The sequence below is a fragment of the Callithrix jacchus genome, chromosome 12, assembly GCF_049354715.1.
Source record: "Callithrix jacchus isolate 240 chromosome 12, calJac240_pri, whole genome shotgun sequence".
NCBI lineage: Eukaryota > Metazoa > Chordata > Mammalia > Primates > Cebidae > Callithrix > Callithrix jacchus.
In genome coordinates, this window is record NC_133513.1 from 51,648,264 (window position 1) to 51,665,298 (window position 17,035).

Genomic DNA, 17,035 nt, shown 5'->3' on the forward strand with positions numbered 1-17,035 from the left:
AGATGGCCCCATGTCATGGAATTTTTGCAGCTAAACCCTCTTGAGTTTCTGTAAGCTAATAGCAATTAGCTCCTGAGTTAATGGCAGCTCCGGTCATAATGAGATTGGAATTGATCATTTAGAAGCAGGCTCCCATAAGCTGGTCTTATGAGGCATTTCAGCTGTAAAGCACTGCCTTGACCTCTTCTCCTCGTATCTTTCATCACGACCCCATCTTCTTTCAGGCTTTCTGGACTCACCATACTTCTTTCCTGCACCAGGAGTAAAGCCTCAGGGTGGGTTGTACAGCCTACGGACCAAGAATTCGGAGCCTGCAAAGCAGAGTCTACTCAGGCTTGGCTGCAGAAACCCTTCCTTTGGCAGGTACCTCCTTGGCAGGTTAAGCCCATCTTAGCTTTGGGTTCTAATTCTGGCTCTCCTACTACTCTGGTCTGACTATTGGGTTGACCTCTCTCAGCCTTGTTTTTCTCAACTGTAAAGTGGGCTGCATATGATCTACCTCATCAGGGTCATAGAAAAGATGTAATAAGGAAATCTGTGTAAAGGACCTTTACCTACCATGAAAAGATGCTCGATGCATGTCTTCCTTTCTGTATCAGCTTTTGCTCTGTAACAAACCACCCCCAAAATTAAAGACTTAAAATAACAATAATTTTATGTTGCTCACAATTATGTGGGTCATCTGGGTGTGTTTTTTCCTGGTTTAGCCAATTCATTCTGGGCATCATTCATTTGTGGTCAGTTGATGGGTAGCTGGTGGCTGGACAGCCTAGGTATGCCATGTACACATGCTGGTGACTGGCAGGCTGTCAGCATGAGACATAGGAAGAATTGGGATGTGTGACTCTCATCCTCCAGCAGACTAGCTTGGGCGTATTTCCATGGTGGTCTCAGGGATACAAGCACAGGAAAGAAGGAAGTCCCAATATACAAGGGCTTTATAAGTCTCTGCTATGTGACATTTACTATTATCCTATTGCCCAAAGAAATTCACATGGCCAAGAAAGTCCCGTGGCCAAGAAAGTCCCATGGCCAAGTCAACCTACACTCTACCTCTTGATGCAAAAGGGGCACAGAGATGGGAAGAGTCTGTGGTCATTTTTCCAAACTGCCACACTTCTTTTTACTTTCATTTGCTTTCATCATCTATATGCCGTGTCTTGTAGATAGCAGGTGTTTAGAAAGTAGTTATTAAGTGAATGAATGACAGAACCAGTCTTCTGTTAGTGAAGCTGAGACCACGACATGATGGTTTGCCAAGATGTTGCTGCACTTGAGAGGAGGAAGCAGGAGTCAGACGCTAGCCTCCTGACCTCCACTCAGACAATCGTTCTCTCTTCCATAGATGAGGAAAACAGTTACATAACACATCCCAGCACCTCAGGATTTTTTTGCTGTGTGCTTTTTCTGAGCATCAGCTTCCCTTCTATGTTTAAAGGCATGGGTGTGGTCTCGGTGGCCCTCCCAGTCCTCTGTCTGGGTGCTTTGGAAGGTGGTATGATCCAGAGCAGTTCTCTGCCCAGGGCTTCTCCCAGGAGACAGAGGGGTGGGAAGGGGTGGCACTGAAGCTCCCCAGCTCCCTTTGCATGTGGATATTGCTGGAAATGCAGTACATACGTCAATGTGTGGCTAAGTCTTGAGCCAGTTCTGAATTGTCTGGACAAAAGGTGATTAAATTACTCAGGAATCAATTCCAGGAGCTGTTTCCTTTCTTATTTAAAGATCACAAACTATTTTCTCCTGAGGATAAAAATTTGGCCTCACATCATCCCTATCAGAAGCCCCAAATAAGCTTTCTGGCTGGGGGACATGTACGGGGAGATGGGAGCAAATGCAAACTCTGCCTTTTACATTCTAAGTCAGTGAAGTCGGCAGAGAGAAGTTGGGGGAATAAAGCTCTCACCTCTGGTCTCCCTGCACATATTTTGTCTCTCTTCCCACATGGGAAGTTTTTTTTGTTTTGTTTTGTCATGGGAGATTTGCTCTAGAGGGACCCTCGGGCCCATCTTTGGTGACAGCACACTACCTCTTGCCATGCCTTGTGTATCAGTCAGCCTAGTCTAAGTTATGCTGCAGTAACAGCTTTCAACTCTCAATGACCTACAGCAACAAAGGCTTAGTTCTCACTTGCGTTCTATATCCTTTCTGACCATCTGCAGCTCTGTCCTATGCCATTGTCATTCCAGTACTGGGCAGAGGGAGCAGCCTCTCTCAGGGGCATAGCTAGTCTCATGGCTGAGGAAAAGCAGTAGAACTCCACAGCTCTTAATGCTTCTGTTCAGAAGTAGCACACTTCACTTCTGCTCACATTTCATTGGCTAAATCGAATCAAATGGCCAAGCCTAATGGGGTAAGGAGGAATAATCTTCCGTGGAAAAGACCAGCAAATATTTTAAACAATAATATAATCTAACACATATGGCCTCTGCTTGGGTCGGCTTGGTGCTGGTGTTTAGACAAGGGTGTGGGTTTTCCAGGGCTGGGATGGAGTGAAAGAGGAATGAGACCCAGGGGTACAGTAAGGGAGGTGGGAGGCCCATTGCCTTTGGCTCTGTCTACTTTAGTCTCCAGCAGAGGAAATTTTAACAGGCACTTCCATGAAGCCGTTTACTCATGAACTCCACAAGTTTCCAGACATTTCTGCTTGAAGCAGCCCCAAGAATTGCTGGAGGAAAGCCAGCAGCCTAGGCTGTCTGGCCCTATTCTAAGAAATAAAATGTCCCCCGCTCCTAAGGTCACACAGGGCAGGGGACTGTGTGCTGGTCAGAAAAGGTGTGATGAGGCCCAGTTCCCTGAAGGACAGTAGGACACCCCAGAACCCGCTGCAGTTCAGACCCTGAGCCTCACACAAGACATCCTGGAGAGCCTCAGACTTGGAGGAGGATGACCTGAATCTCAGGTCCCCTTCTTCAACTCATCAACACAGGCCCTTTCACAGTCAGTTGCCTGCTCTGTGCTTCATTGCTTTCATCAGTAAAATGGGAGTAACAGCATCAGACCTTCCTTCATTTGCGAAGAGATGGGAAAGTTTTATAGAAAAGAGTGAAAACTGACTTGCCTTATGCTCCCTAGGCACTTGATACAGATGGTGCATCTCGTGTCTCTGCTCACTCCCTGTCTCATGAGAACTCAGAGTGGGGAAGACTTCACTTCCAAGATCTCTAAAGGGTAGTCAGGGGACAGGGAGAGAGGGTGGGTCCCCAAGAAGGCAAACATATTAACTCACACTAGAAACAATTTTCTATCAAGGCCAGAGCCATGGGGAGATGAAATGGCTGACAAGGGAGAGAATGCTTCCCTGTGATGAGAGGTGTGCAATTAGGGTTCAAAGTGTGCTTCCCAAGGATTCTCTGAATGCCAGTAAGCAGTGGATGGATGGTGGAACCAAATGGCCGAGGGTCATAGACTCTTAGAATTAAATGATTGCTGTCAAACTGGGAGGCACAGTAATATGACCTCATGAATGAAGCCCTGGCAAACTATGTGGCAGTAGGGGAAGCATATGCCCTGGCCTGACCTCACTTTGATCCTCTTGAGGCTCCTTCCTCCTGACAGTTCCAGGAGACTTAGATGGTGATTCACTCCTCAGTGGCCTTGGTATTTTCTGCACGTATCCTGGAAATAAGGCATCAGTCCTAGTCTGGTGGCCGTCCACCCCCAAGAGTCAGGACTTCCCTCTGGAGCTCTGTCTGGTCCCAGTGAGAAACTCTCAGGAGGCACTGTGGTCTGCAATGGCCAGGGAGCAGTGGTGCACAGGTGCTCAAGACACTGGACTATCTTCAGGGGGAAGGACAGCATTGTGTGTTTGCTGGGGAGGATAGTGTTGGTGAATGTATCATTTCACCAGTCCTGGAAATGCTGGGTGTATCGAAAGCTCGAATTGGGCTCTTGATAATGATCATTTTCTTGGAATTGGAGCAATACATTTCTCTCCTCCCAGTCCTTCTGTATCCTCAGCATCTTCTTCCTCGCATTGCAGATGGCTTTGCGTTCCACAGGGGCTGTCAGGTTCTCATTCTCCTGGGACCCTCCCACTGGTTCTATGAGGCGTCCAGGTCGGGAGCAGCATCTTTTTCTGGTCACAAACACATCTGGGGCTGGAGGGTATGAGAGGCTGAGACTTGCCTACTCAAACCCTGGCCCAGTGCCAAGCCTTGAGCTCCTTGGGTTCCTGATTCTGCAGCCCAGAAGGCCGGCCCCCTTGGGGACCATCCTCTACCATGTTGCAGCAGCCCTTCCCTCCATAGCTGGGGGTGGGAGCCACCAGGGCTAGAGGGACCAGCCATTGTGCTTCTGCCAGACCGTGGGCATGACCCTTAGGTAGCTGTCCACCACTGTCAAATGGGGATCCCTCCTGTGTCCCAGGTGAAGGAGAAATGACTGACAGTCCAATGTCCCGGATGCATGTGTGGCTCATGGTAAGCACATAGAACCGCCCTATTGTTGCTCTCATTGTTGTACATGTCTATCATGCCTTGCATCCCACATCCTGAGGCTCGGTACCTTGGCCAGCCCTGCTAGAGACCAAGTCCAGGACTGGGTCTGCACTGAAAGCCCACCTCTGGTCATCATGGAAGATGGGATGATGTCCCTCCATGGGACTTGCTTTCCTGGGTGCTGTGCTGGGCACTCCTGGACTTGCCTGAGCAAGCATTTCATGTGTCTACCCCAACCAGGCACTGGGATAGACACACTTACACATATTTTTGTTTGGCTCCCACAATCCCTGAGAAAAGGAATATTTGCCTTCCACTGTACAGATGAGGAAACTGAGTCTAAGACAGGTAACTTTCTCAGGGTCACCCAAGAATCAGGAGCAATGCCCCTCCCTGTGGTAGGGGATGAGGTCTTCCCAGGCCAGGAGGATTCTCACCTGTTCCTCACAGAGCTCTCAGCAGAGCATTGTGGGTGAAGTTCCTGAGACCCAGCCCACACCGTTCCCCTCCCTCGTTACTCTAGGGGTAAAGTTGGAGCCCCATCTCTGAACAGCTCACCAGGTGATCCTGATGCAGACAAGGTCTGGGAACATCTACCCCATATGCCCCTCTGCCAGTCTGGCCTGGTCTGGTCATGTTCCTGCAGAGACAAATATGGCCCTTTCTAAGTGCAAGCCTTCAGAGAAAGAGAGAAAGGCCTCAAGCAGTAAGGCTCCTTCTGAGAATGTATCTTCCATTCTCAGAAAGACAGGAAAAAACCGGCTTTGTTCCACTCCAGCATCTAATTTGCTGTGAACTTGAGCAAATCACTCACTCCCTGGGTCTCAGATTCTGAACCTATAAAATAGATTTAAAGGACTTTAGGATGGAGTTTCCCTATGCTTGAAACAGCTGGACACACTCCACATGATCCAGCACAAGAAGCAGGGCCCTCAGCAACCAGTGAGCAGGGTCACTGCAGGGAATGAATGTCACCCGCCCTGCTCAGGACACTCTGTTAGCTCTGTTTGCTCTGCACTGGCACCTTTGTGATAATGGCACCTACCTTCACCAACCAGCAGACATTGTGCTAAGTACCTGGCTGCTTTTAATCCTCAGCCACCCTGTAGGAAAAACATTATCCTCTTCCATTTTACAGTCAAGAAAACTGAACCTCAACAAGGTTGAGAGATCCAGCCAAGGTCACATAGCTGGGAAATGGCAGAGCTAGGATTCAAGCACAAGGTGGTGAGGCTCCAAAGCTGATGGGTTGTGCAGACGACGGCTTTAGTGTCCTAGGTAATTGCCGACCGTCTTCCTCCCTGAGGATATGTGCAGCTGAGTTCTCTCTCTCCTTTTTTGTGAGCCTGCCATGAATCAGGAGAGGCAGAGGAACAAAATAAACAGAGATGGATGGGAGCAGAGGGTTTCGAGTGGAATCATTCTGCAAAGCTGCCTTTTTCCCTCGCCTTCTTTTGCAAGCTGCCCCTCTTAGGAGCTTCAGAAAGAAACCTGCTCCAAAGCAGGATCTCTTGCCTGAGCCAAAAGCCATTTATCTGGAATATTAATATGCCAGCAGCTGCCTGTGATGGTGCCTGCACTGATCACACACTCCCAGCAATGATCTCTCCAGGGAATGCTCCGTAAGGCTCCAGGAAGCTAATGGGCCCCCTGCGGCCCATTCTAGTTACTTTTGTTTGGCTTTCCCAGAGCTTCCTGCAGATTGTCAACCAAGCGTGTCCCAGAAAGGGACATCTGGGGTAGGACAAGGCCATTGACAGCAAATCCACACCCACCCCACCTCAGGTGACTAGTCCTTCTTACTCATGGCAAGATGCTTGGAAAAGAATAGGAAAATCCACCAGAGCCAGCCTGCACACTATGTCTAACTGCAGGAGTCAGGCCGGGGACTCACTGCATCTTGAAGTGAAGGGCACTGAGTTTAGAGGAGCAGAGCCTGGCTTCTGCTATCATCCCCTCCAGTGCTGTACGGCCTTAAGCCAGCTATAGGCTCCCCTTCACTTCAGTCTTCTCTCTGCAAATTGAGCTGGTTAGACTTCATGCTCTCTTTCTAAGGGTCCTCTAGATGGAACATACTCTAGTATTGCAGTGAGAGCACTAAACAGAGAGTTGGAGGCTTTGAGTTCGAATCCCAGCTCTGCCACAGAGCAAACCTTGGTCAAATTGCAGAGGTTAGTAAGTCATTGGCTTTATTGTAACACAAACTGAAAGGAGATTCTCTCTGCAAGTGCCTAGAGGGGGGCCTTCTCTGTGGAGTCAAAAACCATTAGCTGAAGCTGGGATTCCATTCACTACAGGAAGCTGATGTAGAAAATACAGCTGGAAGTGATCCTACTCACTCTGAGTTCCTCATCCCACAAAACCAGTAGTTTATCATGAAGTACCATGTCTTGTAATGAAAAGACATTTCCTAAAATGTCACAGTGCAAAGCATTCCTGGCACAGGAATGTCTTGTGTTCTGTAAGGTCAGTAATCAGATTCCAGAATTTTAGGATGCCAACTTGCAACCCTCCCTTGCCAACCCATACCTTAGTTCCTATCACATAGTAAGTCTCAATAACACTCTATTTTTCCTTTTAGCAGAAATTCAGAGGAACTATTCAATAATTGCAATAATGGTGAACACAATGGCAATTAACACACGGCAGATACTGCTCCAAGTGCTTTATGTATTTTAATTCACTGAATGCTTATGATGAACCCATGAAATGGATACTTTTTCACACAGGAATTTAGAAAGCTCACCCAAGGTCACAAAGGTACTAAGTAGCAGAGGTAGAAATTAAACCCAGACAATGGAGCTTGAGCTTATTTCTCAATCCTCTGGGTCAGTGGGTCTCAGCCTTAAATTACTTGGGTGGGACATAAAAATGCAGGCTGAAGGACCCCACCCCCAGAGCTTCTGATTCATCAGGCCTGAGTGGGGCCTGAGAATTTGAATTTTCAAAAGATCCCAGGTGACGTCGGTCTGGGGACCACACTTTGAGACCTACTGCTTTAGACCACATTGCCTCTGAGTTAAAGGGAAAAACTGGACTCCATGTGAACCCCAAGGTCCCTTGGAGCTTCGGGATCCTTGTGTTTTCCCAAAGTATTATCCATGGAAAATACACCCACAGGTTGCTAGTGGGTATTATACGTTGAAAAGGGGAATGAAATCGACGGTCGTGTATGTTTGAAACTTTTAGTTCAATACATTTAAATAGACTTCTTTACTGGTTACCTGCTTTGTGTGTGTCAAGGTAATATCCACATGCACTCTATGACATAGTTTAGCAAGTTTTCTAAACATATTTAATGTCAATTGCCTTCTAATGAGTAGAATGGAGACGTAGTGTGACTTCTCAGAGTAGGTCCTAAAAAGCATTGTCGTTTCCACTTTGCTGTCTCTTTGGGATCTCTAGCTATGGAAGAAGCCAGTCTCCATATTTTGATGACACTCAGGCAGCCCTACGGAGTCATCCACACTGTAGCCCAGGGAGAACCATGGTCCCAGAACACATCTGGAGAACCACCGGCCAGGTCAATGCTCACCATTTCCAATATGAGGAGGCCTTGGAGGCCTCCAGATAGACTCCTAGAAGTGGGTTAGAACCAACATGGATTGCACAAAACAGAGACTTAGCCCTGTTTCTCCAGCCAAATGGATCACACTTTACACCTTTTGTAAACTTTTGAAGCAGATATTCTATTGCAGGAGAATCCAGGCAAGATAACAGGGAGGTTTAAGATCAACCTCATCCCAGATTCCAACTACTCCAAGAGCATATATGTCTTTGGGATCCCAGGTAGGCACACCAGTGCCCTTCTCTATGAAAGGGGAGGAACAATGTTTTATTCAAGCCACCAGAGGAAAACAATAAGCTTTATTTCACAAGTCTCGTGGTATTAGGTGTACTAGGAAGGTGCTGGGAGAACAAGGGAGAGTGAAATGAATGAAATGTGATCCCTGGCATCCACCAGCCCACATAGTCTATGTCAAGGTCAGCTGCATCTGAGACAATGAATTGAGTTTTTTGGAGGACTGGGGAGTCAGTCTCACAAGGGAGCAATGGGTTATGCCAGTGAAGAGATGGCAGCCTGGGAAGAAAATGGCTTCCCTCCCCATTGAATTCAATCACAACTCCTCCAAAGCTAGTCAGTGCTGGGGTCAGTGAGTGACAGGATCTGAAAATTGTGAGCACATTTCCAAACTCTGACAGAAAGCACAGAATTTCATTTCCCCTCTGGTCTATGCAAGAGTTTGGGTTTCAGCAGCTGAAAGTACCAAGGAGAAGGTCAGAACAGTAGAAGATCCTGGAGTGACCTCAATCCCCGCAGATTCCAGCAGAAGGACCTCATAGGCCAGCCTGAGCATTCCTGAGAGAACCTGCTGATCTTCCTGGCCTCTGAGAAGTTGCCGGGGTTTGCTGAACAGGTGTGCTACGTTGAGGAGATAATGAGAAGACAAAGAGCCTTCCTCTGGGTGTCTCAACAGGGGTTCTGATTTGCCAGCTGCAGTCATCTGAAGACTTGAGTGAGATGGGGAGATCTGCTTCCAAGATGACTGATTCCCAAGGCTGATGGCAGAAGGCCTCAGCCCTTGCTGGCTGATTGCAGGGAGCCTACCTTTCTCACCATGTAGGTGTCTCCATAGAGCTGCCTGAGTGTCTTCAAAACATGGTGACTGGCTTCCTCCATAGCTTGTGATCCAAAAGAGACAGCAAAGAAGAAACCACAGTGCTTTTTATGGCCTACTCTGAGAAGTCACACTACTTCATTCTACTCATTAGAAGCTAGCCCAACCCACACACAAGAGGAGAGAACTAAGCTCTCCCTTATGAAGGAAGGAGTATCAAATAATTTTTGGACTTACTTTAAAACCATTATACTATCTAAGGACAATAAAAAAGGAAGGATTCTGATCAGAAATAAAAGGGGGATCAGAACACAGACTGGGAGATTGGTGAGGGGTTGGGGGAGAGAATTCCTTAAACAGTTTAAGAAAGAGCAGTAAATAATTAATCTACATATGGTTAAATTTAAATTGTTAATTATAGAGTTTCTTGGAAGGTGTAAGGAAAGTACTAAGTAATGATCTTGAAATAGAAATGACACAGTATTGGGAAAATCTAATAACAGTCTGAAACTAATTATAATAAAACTATTTTGGGAAAAACTTAAACTTTAGAGGGTATGTGGAAAGAAGGTACAGGTGAATGAGTTTTAAAGTTCTCATCTGTAGAAAGAAAGAAGGGAATTAAAAAGATTTTAAAGGCCATATGATCTTGGAGTAAAGAAGGAAACAGTAGGGGAAATAATGGCATTCTGTTTTTATATAATGGAAAAGCATGTGTTCAATTATGAGTGTGAGAAAATAGAAACCATCAATGGAATAGAAAAGTGGAGTAAAAATCAAGAAAAGAAAAAGAAAACTAAACAAATAGTAAACATAAATCCAACTGTCAGGAAAAAAATTTTGTAAAAATGTTGTTACACTAAAAGTGAATGGACTAAATTTTCCTATTAAAAGATAGAGGCTTTTCAACTGTTTTTTAAAAATCAACAGGAGATGAAAATGTTTTCTATTTGATAAGAAGATTCTGAATAAAGGTAAAGATGAAGGTAAACAGGGTAAAGATGCGGGGGATTCAGTATGGTATATTTGACGACCTGAAATTCTGCCACTACCATTGTCAGTACTCTTCCTTAAACTGTTTCTTAAACAGTTCCTTGCCCCATTACTGCCATTACTGCCAAAAATGAACAGGCAAACTAAAAAGGATTTTAACGGTTAACCTGAATGCTACCTATTATTTTAAAAACTTATCAGAAATTAATACCACAGAAGAGTTGCAGAGAGTTGCTTATTTCATTTCTTTTGACCCCAGCTTCAGAGAGGATGATGAATATTCTTCTTGAACTTTCTTGCTGGATAACTTGCAAGTATTGAGTGCTTGATTTACCTTTTCAAGTAGGAGATAGTCCCAGCTGGGAGCCTCCTTTGGACCAAAGAGTTGCCATAAAATACATCTTGTATTGTTCCTTTTTCTCTATCCCAACAATGTAGAAAATGGTAGTTCTTTGCAGAAATGCAATACCCTGGCATTTGAGCATCAAGAGGGAATACAGGTCAGATTTCAAACATTATAGGCTTGAGGTACTAACTCCTGTGGTGGAGCATTGCTTCATTTCCAATTTTTCTAGCCCATCAGAAAGAATCAGAAGTTCAGTATCCTGGAATGCAGTTAATTATTCACAGATATTTATTTTGCAACTTCTAAGTGCCAAGCACTTCAGTAGGCTCTACTGCCAGTCAGCAAATCATAAAAAACCACTGCCCTCATGAGGCATGTGTTCTAATGGAAGCAAAAGGCAATAAATAAATGCTGGAAGTGGTTAAGTGCTATAAGAAACAATAAAGCAGGACAGGATACCAGGCAGTGTGTAGTATTTTAACCCATCAAATCATGGGCTCATTGAATATGGAGTTTATGCTTTGTCCATCTCTGTGCCTATAGAGCCTCAGTTCAGACACAGATGGTGTGTAATAATTTTTCAGAAAGGCATGGAGATGAAGAACAAAGGTAGCTGTGGATTTGTGCTTCCTCTTAATGCGGCAGGTAACAAGGATCAATAAAGGTTTTGGACTGGTGAGTGACATGATCAAATTTATGTTTTCGGGAGGTCTATACATCCATGGTATATAGAATGAGTGATAGTTGGTGTGGCGGGAGAGGGTGGGAGAATCCAAACCTTCTAGAGCAATGCTGTTCAATAGAACTTTCTGTGATGGAAATGCTTCATATCTGTACTATCCAACATGGTAGCCACCTATAGTTCTTAACTACTTGACATATGGTCAAAGAGACAGAGGAGCTAGTTTTTAAAATTGTGTTTTATTTTAATAAATATAAATTCAAATAGCCATATGTGGCTAGTGGCTGCCACAATGGCAAGGTGGTTCTGGGGTAGACCAAGCTAGAGCCAATGAAGGTCTGACCCTGGGTGCTAATGGTATGACTAGAATGGAATAACCAGTACTGAAGACCACTGAGTTAAGTTTAAGATGTTCGCCAAGCCACTTAACCTCTCTGGGCCTCAGTTTCTTCCTTTGATAAATGGAGATAATTATACTTAATTCCCACCTATGTCAACTTACCTTACAAGGCTGCAGAAGACTGTCATTAACCAGCAAATGCTCTGTCATCGACACTTGGGTCTTATTTGCACTAGAAATTTAATTGTATATTATTCCTGTAGGCCAATTTGAAGATGTGTGTGTGTGTGTATTCGTTCATTCTTACATTGTTATAAAGAAATACCAGAGACTGAAAAATTTATAAAGAACAAAGGTTTGATGGGTTCATGGTTCTGCAGACTGTACAGGAAGCACAGCAGCAATAGCTTCTGGAGAGGCCTCAGGAAACTTACAATCCTGGTGGGAAAGAAAGGGGAAGCAGGCACGTCTTTCATGGCCCAAGCAGGAAGAAGTGAGAGAGGGAGGAGGTGCCACACACTTTTAAACAACCAGGTCTCGCAATAAATCTCTCGCTATCTTAAGGATAGTACATAAGGGGAAATCTGCCCCTTGATCCAATTACCTCCCACCAGGCCCCGCCTCCAACACTGGGGATTTCAATTTGACATGAGATTTGGATGGAGACACAGATCCAAACTGTATCAGTGTGTGTGTCTGTGCATGTGTGTGTATATGTATATTCATATGTGTGTATGTATGCCCTAAAAATGTTCATAGTTTTGACACAGTAAGTCTCCTTCTTTAAATATATTCTGAAGAAATATTCAGAAACTCAGGCAGAGATGTGGGCAGAAAGATATTTATTAAAGCATTGCTCATAGTGGCAAAGTTACATGCAACCTAAATACTCAACTATAGATTACGTCAATAAAGAAAGCCTTGTCCAGGCATTAGAATATATACAATAATAAAAGTGGCAATATCAAATAATATTTAATAAAATGCTTGTGGCATATTACTGCTAATTATATAGCTCTAGGCATTGACAAAAGACTGAAGGGAAATCCATCAAATTGCTAGCAGTGGTTATCATTAGGTGATATGTTGGCAAGTCATGTCTCATTTTTCTTTTCCTGTATCTTTTCATATTTTCCAAGTTCTCCATGATGAGCTTGCATTGTTTTCTTTTGTAATGAGGTAGCAGGGGTCGGAAAAGGTTTTTTTTTAATGAGAGAAAGCAACATTGTATTCTTAAAAAGATAATATTTTTTGAGAGAAATAGCACCTCCCCAAGTTCCCAAATCTTGACATCAGGAGGAAGGCAATTTCCTACAGAGCTACACACCCAGAAATCCTGGGTCCTAAACCCCTCCATAAGCTACAGAGGTCCAGAAACTTTTGTTGCTGGTGGCCTGGCCTGAGACAACTTCTCAGCCTTCTTTTCAGCAGGGCCAGCTGCTAGGCTTCCAAACAGGGAGTGTGCCTTCAGGAAGTATGGGGGTGGTAGCCAGACTGGGGCTGAATCTCTGCAGGTCCTTCACCTGTCTCCATCTTTAGCACTATTTCTGCCTCCTACTCTCTGCCTTCCCAGGCCCTTGCACCTCCCTGATCTGATCTCTTCTTGCCTCAATTTCCCTTTGTTTCTCTCATGCCCCTGTCTCTGTTCTCTCAGTCCTGCTCTAGCTCTACCTCTAGCCCCCATCCCCAGGCAGACGCTGCTGCCTCCGGCTCTCCGCCCCCTCCTGCCTCGCTGCTGCTGCTGAGCTTGGCAGGACGCTGAAGGTGATGGGCTGCGGCCTGTCGAGGGCCTGGAAGCTGTTACTATTACCAGGAGCTGCTTCTGTCAAGAGAATGTTCTCACATGTCACGAATCAGAAGAGAGTGTCTTCACTTCCTTCTGCCTGATCTCAACAAATTCCACATATAGTCCCCGCACGACTGCTGCCCGCCTCCCCCCACATCTTCAAGTGCAAGTAGCAGGCAGGAGGCTTTCTGAAAGCTGTCCTGAGAACATGTAAAGTCACCAAGGGGACAGAGTGGAGGAGTCACACTCTGAATTCTGATGAGTAGAGAGGTCTGCCCTCACCCTCCCACCCTCACCCCGACCCCCACCCCTGCAGAGAAGTCTACAGCGAGCATTCTGTGCTGAAAAACATCTCCCGGAGCCAAGAACAGCAGACCTTGGTCTGGAAGCTGACATACTTGCTAAGCACTCCTTAGAAGACCTGACTCTGGGAAGGAAGCCACGAGGGCAGGCTGGGCTTGCGGGGGAGGGCCCTCACATCTGGGTTTGGCTGCCTCCTCTTCTGCTGGAAAAACTCAAAGCCTTCCATCTAGGGACTCCCAGGAACATGTCCCCAGCTCCCCAGTGAAGCTCAGGCTGCTGTGTTTAGTAATTGAGAAAAGACAATTGCTCAGAAAGTAGGTGGAGTTGTGGTAGGGGGATGGGAAGAAAAGGGCATGGCCCAGTGAGCAGATACCTTGTCTGGGGAGAATGGGCCTCGGGTCTAATAGGTGAGGCCTGGCTGGAGCTGGCTTCTTAGGTACCAGGGATGCATCCATCAAAGGGTTGCCCCCAAGAGGAATATCGTACTGGGCTCTGTTTTGCAGGGTTTTGATTTGTTTTTCCTTTACTGGCTCCCTGCTTCCCCCAACCTTCCTTCCCGGAGGAATAGATTGGAGTTTCATAGTACTCTGTCCCCAAGTCCAGGATAATGCCCTAAGAGCTGCTGGCAAGAGTGAGAGGCCCTTCCGCACCGCAGCCCCCCGGCCCTGCATGGTAAATTTCCAGCTTCAGTGCTTGGAAGGAAGTCTGCCTCTGGGACAGTGGGCTAGAGAAGAACAAACTCTCTTTCGCCAAGGCTACCAAGCTCCCAGGGTTCTCCAGCCTTGTGATGTGGCCTCCTCAGCGCCTCACCACAGTGCGTAGTTGGGGGGCAAAAAACCCAGCTCTCTAGAAATAGTTGTCATCTGTTTTAACCTTCGTTACTTTAACTGTGAAATGAAAGCGGCCTGGGCTAGAGGATCAAAGTAGGACCGAAGGTGGAGGATTTGCCCCAGGGCACAAAGCCAGTGAATGGCAGCTGATTTGAATTAGAAAGTGCTGTGGGCGTGGGGGCAGGGATCCACTTGTAGATTTCCCTTCAAACAATGGGAGGCGGTTTTGTGGGCAAGTGCGAGTGCGAGCTGGGGCGCACACTAACATGTTAATCCTTTGGGAGGCCTTACAGTGAAATGAAATTGGTAAAATCAGCTTTTAAGTTATTAAGTGGGTACTTTAGACATTTATTTCTCTGAAAATTGAGTGCAAATAGTACTAGACACAGAGAAGCTATTTGTTGGATGAATTGAATGAACGAAACAATCATTGATTCAATGAATCCACAAACAGCATTAGGCATGGGGCTGTCATATCAAATCCTCTGGGACTTGGGACAAATATTTAGCTGGAAGGGGACACATGGTGATGGCCCAACCCTATTTCCCATTCACAGATGAGCTGTGCGGGGGCTACGTGATGTGACGTGAAACCTCTGGCACAAGGGTCCTGACAGGTATCAGCACCAAAATATGAGGCCAGTGTCTGCTCTACTTCCTGCCCTCTTCAAGGCAGAGCACATGAGCAAAACTTAGGAACTTGAGTTTTTCCACATTTGGACAGATGCCTAGGAGAGGATGGCAGTCCCATCCCCAGGGAGCTGGTAGCACCCTGGCACTGAATGGATTTTCCTTAAGTTCTCTCTGTTCATCTGAACTCACAGAATGTATCAGTGAGGGCTTCAGAATCAGATCCCCGAAAGTAGGTTCCAACATCACCCACTTAGAAGCCGTGTGACCTTGGGCAAGTTTTGGAGACTCTCTGTGTCTCCAGTCTCTTATCTGAAAAATGGAGAATAATGTTTCATTGAGCTTGTGAAGATTGACCCATGATAGATCCTAGGACAGTCCCTGGACAGGAGGAAGACCTCAGTTAGTGTTGGCTGCTAGTAGTCATCGTGCTCTGAACTTTCACAAACGGGCTGTACAAGGAGCTCTCCCAGTTGCCTGGGGAGTGTGTTCAAAGTGCTGGGTTCCAGCTGCCAGAGACAACCAGTTCAACAGGGGAAGGTTGAGACTAAGCATCTGATGAACAAACCCCTGTGTCCAGGTGTTTAGATACCTTGTGTCTAGCACAAGCCTTATGTAAGCAGCTCTCTGATCACGTCTAAAAAATTCAGGTTTGCACCCCTTTGCCTTGGGTTGTTAGATACGATGCCTTCCCAGCAAGTTGGAAGGCCAGGAGGGCAGGTGTCAGATATTTGGTTCCCTGGTTTCCACAGAGCTGCACCAGGGCCTGGCACACTGAAGATGCTGCATTTCATGGCCATAAATCAATTAAAATGGAAAATTTCATTCCAGGAACTATAACAACTCCTAAGGACCAGAACTCTTGAAAATAAAGTTTTCAGTTCTCAATATTATTGAGCATAAGCTCCTCAGCTGTTCCTGTGTCTTCTGCAAACTGGCTCTTACTGACATTGTTGCAGTCAGTGTGCAATGATTGTCTATAAGAGATCCCACATAATTCATCTTATAGTCTCAATGCTAGAAAAAATGTCATTCCTCCTGACAAATATATATGCTTCCTTTCATTCTGCTGTGGCAGTTTATTTTCCCAAAGACGGTCCCAGCAGTATCTACCATCCCACATGCTCTTCTACAGCATGGCCTTGCCTTTCATCCCAGTCAGAAGGAGGAATCTACTGCTCCACTTCTTTGAATCTGGGTGGGACTTCTGACCACTTTGACCAAGAGAATCTGGTGGAAGTGATGCTACAAGAGTTCTGGGGATGGCCCTTGGCTGGTCTTGCTCCCACTTCCTGCTCTGAGAAACCAGTTGTCACGTACAAATATCCTAAGATCATTGCATAGTGAGAAGTCCAGATTCCACAGAGAGATTTCATCTCTGAAGGATGAAATACTGCATAGAGAAAGAGAGAAGCAAGGAGCAGGGATGTACCAGACATGTGACTAAATCCATCCTGGAAGTTGATCCTTCAGTTTCAGCAATCCCAGCTGATGCCCTACATATCAGAAAGGAACTTCCCAGCCAAACCCTCCCCAAATTCCTAATCCATAAAATCATGATCAAAGTCAAATAATTATTTTAAGCTACTTTGTTTGGGGTCAGTTTGTTATGCAACAATAGATACCCCAAACACATGCCCTGAGAACGCATAACCCTTATGTTTCCCTTTTGTCCTTGGCTGCTAGGAAGCTCAAAACTAGGTTACTGGCTCAATCGTAGCAACTTCCCTTAACTTGCTCTTACTCCTTTCCTCATGTATATAAACTTGATCTTTTAACCCTATGTTAATTATATTAGATTTGTATCATTTATCATAAAAACTCTCCCAGATGCTTTTGAGAGAAAAAATTATTAAGAAAGGAGGGAATGTTAGAAATGTTTCTGTTTTATCCACTGTCTTTATATATCTTAAGTTTCTCATTTGTCAAAGTTCTATTTAACTTCCAGAGCTGGACCTGAGTGCAGAAACTAGGGATGTCATCTTTTCCTACCATGATTCCATGCCTTGGCCCCAACCTTCTCTTTGGTTGGTTCATGAGTACCTCTCATTTTCAACCCTCACTTAACCA

General features: G+C 45.6%; 1 pseudogene; it reads right to left on the reverse strand.

Annotated features, from left to right (window-relative positions):
* Positions 1-12,538: 12,538 nt before the first annotated feature.
* The window catches only part of LOC108594107 (uncharacterized), a 29,944-nt pseudogene continuing 25,447 nt past the window's right edge, over positions 12,539-17,035 (reverse strand).